The following is a 13749-nucleotide window of genomic DNA, read 5'->3' on the forward strand; positions in this document are numbered from 1 at the left end:
AAGATCCATCTAACATCAGCTACAATATCTCTAGTACCACGACCCCTTCTGAAACCAGCCTGGACTTCTGGTATTTCTCTGTTGATGTGCTGTTCCAGTCGTTTTTGGATAATCTTCAGTAAAACAACAATAGCATCCATAAATAAGTACAATGACTGGAATAAGTGCCACCTCCCAAACAATGCAAGAAAATTACTTTCATTCCAGTTACTCCTCTCTTATATTGTATCCTATTGTCATGTATCTTACTGCTATACAAAGTTTAAACTGCTCAATCTTGTTATTAGGCATTTAGAAGTAGAAATAAAATCTTTACTTCTACTTATCTATGTATTTATTTTTTCTTTTTTTTTGGGGGGGGGAACTAACTGAAGTCACAGTTATTTATTGAGTGCCGATTATGTACTAGATATTATTCCAAATACTTGGGACACATCAGAAAGCAAACAGATCCCTGCCCCCACGGAGCTTACAGTCTAGCATTTCCCACTTGCACACTGACCCAGGCAAGTCTATACCTTTCTTGTGCCTCAGCTGCCAAATGAGAGGAATATGCAGAATCAGCACAGACCATGGATGACATACTTGCTGTTCTGTAGATGCCGAACAAGATCCTTACCCCTTGCCCTAGCCTATCTCTTAGGTAAGAAATAGGGATGGACATTGATTTTTAATAAGAGAGCACACTGGGGCTAGGGGGTTGGAGCTGGATTGTCTCCTGTGCGATGGCGGTGTTAGAAGGGCTGTGCAGGGCTGATGATGGCTACACAAATTGCTGCTGCTGCTGCTGCTGCTGCTGCTGCTGCTGCTGCTGTTTCTTGGTGGCTGCCTTGCTGGCTAGGTCCTTGGCCTTCTCTGTAGCTACCAGTGCTGTCTCTTTTGCCTTTTCCTTGGCTTCCTTGGCAGTTTCAACAAATGTCTTAGAAGAGGCTTCACCTTGTGGCTTGGCCAAGATGTATTCAAAACCCTTCATAGTCTTGGTCACATTGCTTTTAAATCGAGCCAGACTGAATTCCTGGACCGCTCTTCAGACACCAAACAAGCTAGAGGAGACCCAGGCTTCTCGGCGGATTTCGGTCGAACCACTGTTATCAGAGTTCACACAGTAAACAGCGTTCCTCCACCACCATCAGCCGTGCATGGTTGATGTTCCTGGTGAAGGTGGTCATGGTCTGATTCTGTGGGTCCACAATAGAGTCCTCCAGGATGTACTTGAGTGAGCAACATTGGCAGGAAACAATCGCTCAAGTGGGCATCCTGTTGGTCTTGGTCAGGAGTCTCCTGGACAGGAGTTTCTGGTCAGGGGTAACCTCCTGGTGTACTATGTCTTCTGTCAAGACATGTTTGCTGTGGGAATGCAGGTATCGCTGCCAGAAGGTGGCGAGCACTTGGTCCCAGGAACTCGGGAGCACACTCTGGTGCAGGAAATATTTCACCATTGTTCCGACTGGGAAGGGCTCAACACCCGGGAAGCATTAGGAATGTGGAGCTGGGGGGACACGTGGAGGCCAGGACAGAGCTTGGCGCCCGCCTGCCAGGAGTTTCATCCGCCTCGAGGAGTGGTCAGGGATGCTCCACTTCCCTGTATTTACTTTTTCATTGGTCTTCATTACTTTCAGTATTTCCATACTTGAAACTAAAACCATTATCCTTTTGCTGAAGAAATTCCTTAGTACTTTAGTGTGATTTTTGTTAGTGACAACTAGTTTCATTTGTACATAGATGTCTTCATTCAATTTCTTTTTTAAGGATGTTGTTGTTATTGTTGTTTCTGTTGTTGTTAGGTGCCATCAAGTCGTAGATGACTCATAGCAACCCTATGAATGAAAGGTCTGAGCACTGTTCATAGAGTTTCTGGAGGAAAGCCATTTCAGAAGTGGACCCCACTCCTGCTTCCAGTCGGGGAGCTCCACCAAACACTGTCCACCATGGGTGACCCTTACCACATTTGGCACATCAGTGTCACAGTGTTTAGCATCACAGCCACCACGAGTTACCTCTTACAGAAAATGGACAGATAAGTGTTATACCACCTAGAAGAATGTTTGACGAAAAAACAATTTGAACCCAGCCTGAGAGCCGCAGATTAAAATTTTCACCAAATATAGAACTAAACTATGGCAATTATTTTCTTTCAGCCATTGATATAAATGTCATTCTATTTTCCTCTGATGTTTTATAATTTCTTTTGAAGGTCAACTGTCAGTTTTATTGCTCCTTTGAAGCAATTTTACTTTTTTCTCTATATTTCAAATTTCTCCTTTTTAAATTTCAGGATATTTTAATATGGTTTGTTCATATTTACTATATTTGAATTGTGGAGAAACTTGTGAAACTATATTTGATAGCTATGATTTCTTTTGGCCAGTGCATTGTCAAATATTTCTCCTTTTTTGTCAAATATTTCTTGTGCTCCATTTCCCTCTCCTCTTTTTTATGGAACTACAATTACACATAAATGTTTCCAACAAGTTTGCTTCTTTTTATATTGCTTTTTTCCCCTTTCTCCACTTCAAAAATTAATATTTTCTACTTAACTACTTTCAGCTCACTAATTCTCTGTTCTACTGTGTCTAATTTACAGTTAAATTTATCTACAGCATTCTTAAATTTTTTTATTCCCCAGAATTTATATTTGATTATGTTTTTATAGATATAAATTTTCTGGTGAAATTTTCCTCTTTTATCTATTTTAATATATTGTTTTTGTTGTTGTTGTCAGATGCCATCAAATCAACTTTAGCTCATAGTATCCTTTTTAACAACAGATCTGAGCCTTATCTTAATCTGTGCCTTCCTCAATACCTCAATATACTATGCTCAAGCCTATTGATATAGTCACTTATTTTACAATTTATTTCTGACAACTCCAATATTTGTATCACTTCTAGGATTATTTTTATTGTCGATTTTCTTTGTCTCTGTCCTTTTGTCATTTGCTTATGTTTCCTGGCATACTTGGTAATTCTGGATTGAAATTTAAATATAATGCATGCCTGATTTAATAAATTCAAATGACATTCTATTTTTTCAGAAAAGATTTTCTTTTATTCCGCCATACAGAGAGAAAAATCCTGAACTAATAGGAAATTAAAATTATTGGAGATTATTTTTTTAGACATCATAAAGACTAATCTATTACTGAAGTTTCTTTATATTCATATCTTTATCACTATCTTTAGACATCTCGTATAAAAGCCTGAGGAATTTGCCAGGAAAATTGACCCTTCTCCATGAAAACTTCTAACTTGTCATTTTTGTCTCTCACTAGCATTTCAAGAATGACAAAAGCTCTTGGCTTTTTAGCCTCTTAACAAGTACTTTTGTAGGTGTGTGAGACTTTTAGCATATATACTCTCACCTTAGGTATTAGCTTGTGAATTATGGTAAAAATGTGTGTCAAATACTGGGCAAATTCTCTGAAATTACCAATTTCTCATATTGAGTTCTGTAAATCATAACCACTTTAAGGTCCCTAAATTAAAGTTTTACCTCCCTATCTTAGTAATATTGCTGAAAACTCTATACTTCTGCTTTCTCTTGAGCTTCTATCCCCTATAACACAAGTTAGCATTATGTCTTAAGAAGAAAAGCATCAATTTGTAAGGCTAAAATTTTATTTTTGCATCCTTTATGAGATCTTGTTCCATCTAGTTGGGGCTGTTTTGTTTATTGTATAATGAATTCAAACAGTTGTTATTTCATATATTAGTGAAATTTCATAATTGTTCTCAGTGGAATGGTAATTCTAATACTGGGTAATCTAGTTTTAATATATCCTATTATTTGTCAAGCCACTAAGAAATTGAAATCAACCTTTAATATGACATCTCAATTTGGCTTGATAGACCCTGAATTGTGCTTCTTACTTTGATTATTATAATTATCATTACTTTTACCTTTTCACTCTCAAAAGTGTTCCGTGTATATGGCAAAGTATAGGCTTACTATGCCCCTAAAGGTGACATATGTTGAACTGTTCCCTGAAATGTCTGTAGTTCTACCTAATCTGTCACTCTACAGGAGATGAGGCAGTCTCCTCCCGATAAGATTTACAGTCTTCCCATTAAAGGACCTCTGAGTTACAATGGCCTCTATAGCAAAGGGGTAAATGGGTAGAGGCTTATTTTTAAGATCCTTTTATCTTTCCTCACATCTTAATGGGCTCTGGAGTCTTAGTGGTAAGGAACTGCACTGCCAACACAAAGGTAAATAGTTTGACACCACCAGCTGCTCCTCAAAAGAAAGATTTGGTAACCTTCTCCCATGTAATTAGCTGTCTCTGAAAACCTATGGGAGACTCAGCTATGGGTTGCTTCTGACTCAACGGTACACAACAACCTGCCTTCATTTAAACAAATGTTAATTAATTTCTTATTCGAATTTAAGACTTTAAAATGGCATATGATGAATAAGACATTTTATATTTATACTACTTGTTTATGTCTTAGTACTAATCTTTTGTCTGTTTATTTTACAAATTTCACACACAACACCAAATCCAACAAAACTATTCTATTTTTAAAGGTGTAAGTTCAATCTTCAACTGGGTTATCAATTCCATTGTAAACATAATGTCCATATAAGTACAATATGCTCATCCATATCAGAGTTTCTATAGGCATCATGTTCACAGCAATTTAGAATGAGAATTTATCTGGTAGGTGGCCAAATTTGACCATATATTCTTTTTACAAATAATAATACCATGGTCTCAAAAGTTTCTTTAGGATTATTTAAGTGATATATCCAAGATCACAGGTGGATCTCAAACTCCCTGACCAGTAAAATTCTCTCTTAGATATTACTCAATGCAGTTTTTAGTGGGTTGTTTGTTTTGTTGAGTTTTCTTTGTTGTTGTTTGTTTGCATGCTTGTTTGGAGGAGAGGCTTATTTGCTTCCTGTTAATGAACTCCTCATGCCCCTCCATCAACAAATTCTTCTTGAAACTGTACATAAGAACTAGTAAAAGCCTTGAGATTTTTTTTTTCATGCTACAGTATAGAGGACAAGATAACAGATACTTAACAGATATCTCCTTCCTGTGAATTTCATGAAATAGCCACTTATACCTTTATTCATGAAATGTTTGTCAGAATAACTATGGAATAGCCCCCAAGGATTTAGAGATGCAGATGGTTCATTAGGATTCTTTGTTTGTTTCATCGCCGAGAATTTACAGAGTACATGATTTATTAGGTAGCTGTAGCAGACACATCTGGTGCCCTGACGCATCTCTGCCTAAACCTACATGTGATTCTAGCCAGCTTGGAATAGATAATTCAATACAAGCTTTGAATCAGTCTCTTCAGTCTGTACTCATTCTAACTCTAGCCCACACTGAGTATCTTTACTTTCAGGCCTATGACTAATATCTCGGGTCCTCACAGGTGTTTGTTTGGCCTTTAAATATGTGTAGGGAGACAGCAAAGGATAATCTTGGCCAATGGAAGATAGTAGTTAATGGATAAACACTCCTAACCTCCAACCATTGGGTGGACAGTGTTGGGAGCATTCTAAAGGCTTCTCAGAATGTTCCATGAGAATTTAGTCTAGATCTGCTGCTCACATAGATAGCCTGAACCATTACTGCCTTTTCTCCTTTCCAATCTTGTCCTTCCCATTCTCCCATTCTTGTCCTCAAGATCACCTGTATCTCAAACTTTCAGACAAGTCTTTGTCTAAGGCTTTATTTTTGGAGGAACCCAAACCATACAATTCTCAAAGATTAAAGTCTTCCTTTTATAAGATGTCCCTATTCAAAGCTTTCTCCTCTTGAGTTTCACCATGTGACGCCTACTCCTTAGCTCATCGTTCTATGGCTCTTTTCCTAGACAGTAAAGATTAGCTACAATGAATGTGTTCTATTATAGTGCCATCTAGTGGCAAGGATGAATCAGAGCTCATGACATCTAAGTGACCATGTAGTATTAGGTTAAAACATTGATAATCTCATATTACGTAAGATAGATAGATGTATTCAAGAGCAGGCAATCTTACCACAAGTCCATGGAAGGTCAAAAAGATAAAATGTTTGTGACAGGATATTAAAAGGTTGGAGTAATTTTATGATATGTAGGTAACATAAGTTAATGATAAAGATCATAAAATCTTATGCATGAAAAAACAAAAGCTAATTGTCAGCAAGGTCAGATAGAGCTTTACCTGTATGCTTTGATTTAGCTGAGCCTAAAGCCACATTAAACATACAAAGTCAATTCACACAGAACTGAAATCTACCCCAACTGCCAAAGAGATCTGAAGATAGAAAAAAACATTATGAAATAATAGTAATAATAGCATTTACCATTCAATAAATAGTTATTTTAGGCCTTGTACTATGCCGCCACAATTAATTTTTACAACCATTCTATAATATAGATGGAAGGAGCCCTACTGGTACATGGTTTAAGAACTTGGTTGCTAATTAAAATTCAAATTCACCAGTCACTTCATCATAGAGACATACAACAGTCTTTTTTTATAAACATTGGCCACTTTAGAAACCCAATGGGCAGCTCTATTCCGTCTGACAGAATCAGAATGCTCTTTAAAAGGAAGGTTAGCAAGAATTTGCTTCATATACTTTGGAGATCAGTCCCTGGAGAAGTATATCGTGCTTAGGAAAGTAGACAACCACCAAACTCCCCGCCATCAAGTCTATTCCAAGTCACAGTGACTCTCCATCAGGTTTCTGGGGCTGCATCTTGTTGGGATCCGTCCATCTTCTGCAGAGCAGCAGGTGGATTTGAACCACTGGCATTTTGGTTAGTAGCACGACACACAACCAGCAACCCCATTAGGACTCTTTAGAGAGTCAGCAAAAAAGGAGACTCTGAACAAATCGGAACCATAAACACAATAGGTTCACATATAGCAACAGTTGTGAAGGTGGCACAGGACAAGGTAATGTTTTTTGCTATTGGGCATGGAGTTACTTTGCATTAGAATGAATTTGTAAGGACTTAAAAATAAATATACAAGGTAGGCAAAACTGATATCCACATTTCTAAAAGTAAAATAAACTCAGAAAATTTCTGGTTTCCAAGGTCACATACCCATTAAGAAATAGTTTTTATTGTTGCTGTGTGCAACTGAGTCAATTCGGACTCCTAAAACCCTGTAGAACAGATTAGAACTGCCCTACATGAAGGCCAAGGCACTAATCTTTATGGGAACAGATAATTAGGGTCTTTTCTCCCACACAATGCTGTTGAATTCGAATTGCCAAGCTTCAGTTAGCAGCCTAGACCCTAACCATTGCACCAGCAGGTATAAAGAACAATACTTGTTGTATTCTGTCACGTCAAAACAGACTCTCCAGTAGGTTCTCAGAAACAGCAGATTTCATGGAAGGAGATTGTACACACTTTTCCCGTGGAATAGCTGGTGGATTTGAACCACATGCCCTTAGGGATTATATCACAGCTCCTTACCACTAGGCTACCAGAGCTCCCTGGAACTCTAGTTCCAGGAACAGAGAGGAGTTCAGATGAAAACGTACAAGGCTACCAAATCTGTTCCCTTAAATAGTTCACATCCCATGCTGCATCTGAAATCCTGACTAATGTTGTGCCAACTACAATCAGTGATCAATGTTATCTATAATGATCCTCCCTTTCACAGCTGGAGTGCTGGCTGAAACAGTCATGGTTAGATACGTTGCCTCAGGTCACCTAGAAAGTCTGCCTGAATTAAGACTCCTTACTTCCTGGACTCTAGTCAAAATATATATTCTTTCTCTTGAGTGGCTTTTGCCAGCAATTAATTTATATCCTCAAGCAAAAGACCTAATTGCCTTATCTTAGACTGTGGAACTGAAAGTGCTATTATTAGATAAGAAAGTCTATAGAACTACGGAAAAATCTATCTCAGAGAATTTAACTCTGTGTCATCTTCTAACAATGAATTTTACAATTCAAAAGGTGCTAGCAGTTTGGCGTAAAACAGCAATCAGGAATCCATAATATGGATTTATGACAGGCGATATCATGATAGATCAAGAAAATATTGAACTTATCAATGCTTTCATCTTACTTGGATCCACAATCAACATCCTTGGTACCAGCAGTCAGGAGATCAGGAGACTTTGTATTGGGAAAGTCTGCTGTCAGGAGCCTCGCCAAATTACTGAGGAGCAATGATGTCAGTTTGAAGACAAAGGTGTTCTTGATTGAGGTCATAATCTTTTCAATCATTTGCTATGGATCTGAAAGCTGGACAATGGAAAAGGATGACAAAGTGCCTTTGAGCTGTGGTGGTGGAGAAAGGTACTGAATATTCATGGATGGCCAAAAGAACAAACAAATATGTCTTGGAGAAAGTGCAGCCAGAATGCTCTTTGGAGGCAAAGATGATAAAGCTTCATCTCACATACTATCAGCATGTTGCCAGAAGAGGCTATTCCTCGGAGCGGGATATCATTTTTGGAAAGGTGGAGGAGAGGCAAAAGAAAAGGAAGACTTTTAATAGTGATTGCAGCAATGGGCTAACTATGTCAGAAGTGAGGAGAAAACGGGTTAGAACAGGGTTCAGATCTGTTCTTCATAGGGTCGTTATGACTTATCCACTCGACAGCACCTAACAACAATAACAACAATCATCAAAGAGTATACGGAGCTTGGTCTAGCAGGGGACCAAAAACGATAGAATTTTCCCAGCTATATACACGCCTCTCCCATAAGAAGGAGCTATGGTGGCCTAGTGATAAGAGGTTGTGCTGCCAATCCAAAGGCAGGCAGTTCAAATCCACCAGCTGCTCCACAGGAGATGGGCAATCTCCTCTAGTGTGATTTACAGCCTTTGAAACCTACCGTAGAGTTAGCTATGAGTTGGTTCCGATTCCACAGCATATAACAGTAACAACAACTCCCCTTAAGGGAAAAGAAAAAGCTTTGAGATTCTGTTGAACAACGATTAGCACAATTTTGGGTGGGATATTTAACCTTTCTTTATGCGCCCGAGTTTTTAACTTTTAAAAAGGAAAATGAAACCAACTTCCCAGAGTGGTGCTGTGGACTCATCTACATAAATAGCCAAGAACAATGCATGACATATATAGTAAGTAGACAGTTAAATATTTTTCTTCCTTCCTTTGCTTCATAAAGAATTTGCACTTAATTATGAAAATTGCAAGAAATCTCTCCTTTATTCACCCTTCTTCAGTTCCAGTGAATAAATATTCTTTCAGCAAGTTGAATACTCTATAGAACCTTAGAACTCAATACATTTTAAAAGCCTGGCCTTGCCAATGGATGACAAGTTAGCAATATCTAACAACATACAAGCAAATTCTGTTTGATCTATGGGTCTTTATCCTGTAGAGAAAATTTTTTAACAAGGCTATTATTGCAGCATTGGTTTTAATTATATATTGGTGAAAATCTGAATATCCACTAGTTACATAAACTTTATATATGGCACACCTATGGAAGGGGAGAAAAAGACAACTGGAAAAATACTGGAATATATTTTAAGTAAGAAAAGCAAAGTATAAGGCATTGTGCGTAATTTATACCTGTTGGGTTTTGTTGCAATTACTCCAACTTATGGCAATGCCATATACAACTTAACAAAACCTTGCTCAGTCTTGTGCCTTATTCATGATCATTGGTATGTCTGAATGTATTCTTGTGGTCACTGTATGTATATTTCTAATGCTTTCCACCCTTGGAAACTCATCTTCCTTAACTCCATCAGATTATCTATCTGGATGCAATCAATAGGATTTTCATTAGTTTATTTGTTAAATTTCATCACCAGGCTTTTCTTCATTGTCCGGCAAAGTCTGGAAGCTCTACTGAGACATACTCACTCCAGGGGATCTTGTCTTGATATTGTTGTTGTTGTTATGTCCCGTCGAGTTGCTTGAGACTAAACCCTAAACCCTGTTCAATCCTATACCAATCTCACTGTCTCCGACACATTCCCACCACCCCAATCACTGAATTGATCCATCTCATCAAAGGTCTTCCTCTCCATCAAACATGATGTCCCTGTCCAAGGATCAGTCCCTCCTTGCAACATGCCCAAAGTGTGTCAGACGAAACTTCAGAATCCTTGACTCTAAGGAGCATTCCGGCTTCACCTTCTCCAGGACAAACCTGTTTGTTCTCCTAACAGTCCATGGTATATTCAACACTCTTCTCCAGCATCACGGCTCAAAGGTATCAGTTCTTTTTCTGTCATCCCTAGTCACTGTACAACTCTCTGATGATCTTGACAGTACTATAAATATCAAAGCCATTATTTCCAGCATCATAGCAAAACCCAAGCCGTCACAATACAAACTCACCCACAAGTAGTGGGCATTACACCTAAGGTAGTATTATCATGTTAGAAAGGGGAGACTAAATATATATTATGACAGTTGCATTCATATGCATTTAAAAAAATTCTAAAAATACAACCACAAGTATGTCATTTCCAGTAGGAAGCAGAAGAACGAACTAAATCCATTAGTGAAATAGGTGTAAAGAAGACTTGCATCATACATTTTTTTTGTTTGAAGACTACCAATAGAAAAAAAAATAATAAATGAATTTATTAAAATATTCTTTGAAATAGGCTTGAACTTCCTTCGAAAAGATAATAAATTCTTCCATCTAGTATAAATTGAGTTGTGTCCTCCCAAAATAAGTGCTTGTAAATCCATCTTAAAGCCTGAATTTGTTATAATCCCACTGGGGAATGTGTTTTTATTATGCATCATAGTTATATTAGCATAGGAAGTGTTTTGAAACATAAAAGGAACAGGTTAAGTAAGCAGAGATGAGATAGTTTCAAGTCACATGAAAATCACCAAAGAGCCAATGAACAGAAGCGGGAAAGTGACAAGGACACACTCCTGGAGCCAAAAGGGAGAAAATGCCTTCTTCTAGAGTTAGCAAGAGAACCCTGGTGGCTTCATGGTAAGGAGCTCCAAGGCCAAAGCAAAGACTCACAGTGCAAATGGACCAGCTGTTCTGTCAGAGTCAGGGCAATCTCCTGCTGTGCCTGCAATTTACAGCGTCTAAAAACCTCCTGGAGAGCCAGTCAAGAATAGGTTCCAACTCAATGGAACACAACAATAACTAAACTTAGCACTCTGAATTCAGACTTCTAGCTTCTTAAACTGTGAATAAATTAATTTGTGTTTGTTAAAGCCATTCATTGGGTGTTTTTTTCTGCTACAGCATCACTAGATACGTATCTCTCGCGCAGCTTATGACAAAGGAAAGAATTAAGTCCAAAAACTACTAGAGTTTTCCATGTAAACATCATCATTATTTCTTGTAGACAGAGTGATACAAACATGTATGATTACTTCCATTCTTTCTACTGGTCAGTGTTTCATTTTTGTTCCACCAGTGGCATTCAGCAATAATGACATTACTAACATACTTTGCCTTCTCAAGTGAACTGATAACACTTAATTGAACTGTGAATTGCATTACAAATTTTGGGAAATGTCAAAATGTCACAATCATAACCAAATTGAACTTAGGAACCAGTGGTGAACTCAGTTTTAAAGGTGCTTTATTTAGTATTATGTGAACAACCTTTTTTTCTACTTTATATGTATCGCTCTAGCATAAAGGAAACTAGAGCAGTACTTTCCAAAAGAGGATTTGGGAGGTGGTCATTCCCTAGTTTTTATAATATATATTATCCAGTATGATTTCTCATGTTCAAAACTGCAATCTTCAATTTTTACATCAAAGTTGCATTTCCTGTTACAGTATGACATATTACCATTAAGCTAGTCTTAGGCTAAAAACTGGGGAGCCAACATTGAGTATATCCCTTCTCTCACATGACTATGTCAGTAAAACTTGTTCCCTACCTCTTCAATACTAGAAAATACCAGAAAATAGCTAAGGTTTAAAACTTAAGTAATATCTTTCTAATAACCCACAGGTCAAAGAAGAAATTATAAGGAAAATGAGAAAATATTTTCAATTAATATATATGAAATTTTTTGGATGTAACGATAGCAACATTGAGAGGAAAATTTATAGCTCTCTAAAATCAAAGATTTAAACTTCCACCTCAAAAATACAGAAAGTAAAATTAAATTAAACTTAAATAGAAAAGTGAAATGATAAAGATTAAAGGAATATTTACTAAGAAAATTGATAAAAACAAATGTTATTCTTGGAAAAGATCAAATTTGTTAATCTCTTGCAAAACAGATTAAAAAATTTAGGGGAAAAATTCAGAAATTTTCGGTATCACAAAGAAAAAGTTATTACACAGGTCTTGCAGATATTGAAGAAATTGTAGTTATTGTTGTTGTTGTTGTTATGTGCTGTTGAGTCAAGTACGACTCATAGTGACCCTATGAACAACAGATCTGAATCCTGTTCTATCCTGTTCCATCCTCATTCTTCCTGACATACTAGAGCAGCAACCTTGAGGGTCTTCCTCTCCTTCACAGACCCTTCACCCACTGATCTGTTTGATTTGGTTAAGAATCAAGTGTAAGGTGACTGGTCATCTTGATTTAGTTTTTTGGTAACTGGTTGTTTGTTGTTGTTAGGTACCATTGAGTCGAGTACAACTCATGGTGACCCTATAGACAAAGAGCCTGTTGCAGGAGTCACCATGTCAATCCACCTGGTCGAAGGTCTTCTTCTCCTTCACCAACCCTCCATCCTTCCCAACATCATATCCCTCTCCAAGGAATAGCACCTCCTAGCAATAAGTCCAAAGTATGTGAGGTGAAGCCTCATCATTCTTGCTTCCAAAGAGCACATTTGTTGCACCCCCTCCAAGACATATCTATTCATTCTCTTGTCCATCCATGGAATGTTCAGTGTTCTTCAACACCACAGCTCAAAGGCAGTAATTCATTTGTCTACCATCCTTATTCATTGTCCAAGTCTCAGATGCATAGCTAGTAATTGAAAAGATTATGGCCTAAGTCAGATGCATCTACGTCCTAAAACTGACATCACTACTCCTCAATAATTTGGAAAAGTCTTTAAGTGCGGATTTTCCCAGTGCAATGTGTCTCCTTATTTCCCTACTGCTGGTACCAAGGGTGTTAATTGTGGATCCAAACAAGATGAAGCTGTTGACAGTTTCAATCTCCTCTCCATCCATCATGATGCTGCCTATCGGTCCAGCGGTAAGATTTTTTGTTGTCCTGACATTGAGACACACCCATATTGAAGGCTGCAGTCCTTGATCTTCTGCAACAAGTGCTTTCAGGAAGCAAGGTTGTGTCATCTGCATAATGCAGGTTATTGATGGGTCTCCCTCCAGTCCTGATGCCACACTCCTCCTCATAGAGTCCAGCTTCTCAGATAATTTGCTCAGCATACAGATTGCAGAGGTATGGAGAGAGAATACAACCCTCATATACTCCCTTCTCAATTCCAGACCATGCAGTGCTCCCCTGTCTCATTCACACAACAGCTTCCTAATTCAAGTATAGGTTCCTCATGAGCACCATCAAGTGCTCTGGGATTCCCATTCTTCTCATGTCAGCCACAACTTGTCATGATCCAAACAGTCAAATACCTGTGTATAGTCAATAAAACACAAATAGACATTCTTCTGATATTCCTTACTTTCAGCCAGGATCTATCTGACATCAGCAACAATATCCCTGGTACTATGTCTTCTTATAAATCCTGCTTAGACTTCTGGCAATTCCCTATCTATGTATTGTTCTAGCCAGCTTTGAATGATATTCAGCAATATTTTGCTTGCACGTGATATCAAAGATATTGTTCTATAATTTCTATACCCTTCTTGGGAATG

At 37.9% G+C, this 13749-nt stretch overlaps 1 pseudogene; it reads right to left on the minus strand.

The window, feature by feature from the left end:
- Positions 1–530: 530 nt before the first annotated feature.
- Positions 531–1439, minus strand: LOC102862314 (annotated as a pseudogene).
- Between the last annotated feature and the right edge of the window lie 12310 nt (positions 1440–13749).

The sequence above is a fragment of the Elephantulus edwardii genome, unplaced genomic scaffold, assembly GCF_000299155.1.
Source record: "Elephantulus edwardii isolate Elephantulus edwardi_28Jun2011 unplaced genomic scaffold, EleEdw1.0 scaffold00132, whole genome shotgun sequence".
Classification (NCBI taxonomy): domain Eukaryota; kingdom Metazoa; phylum Chordata; class Mammalia; order Macroscelidea; family Macroscelididae; genus Elephantulus; species Elephantulus edwardii.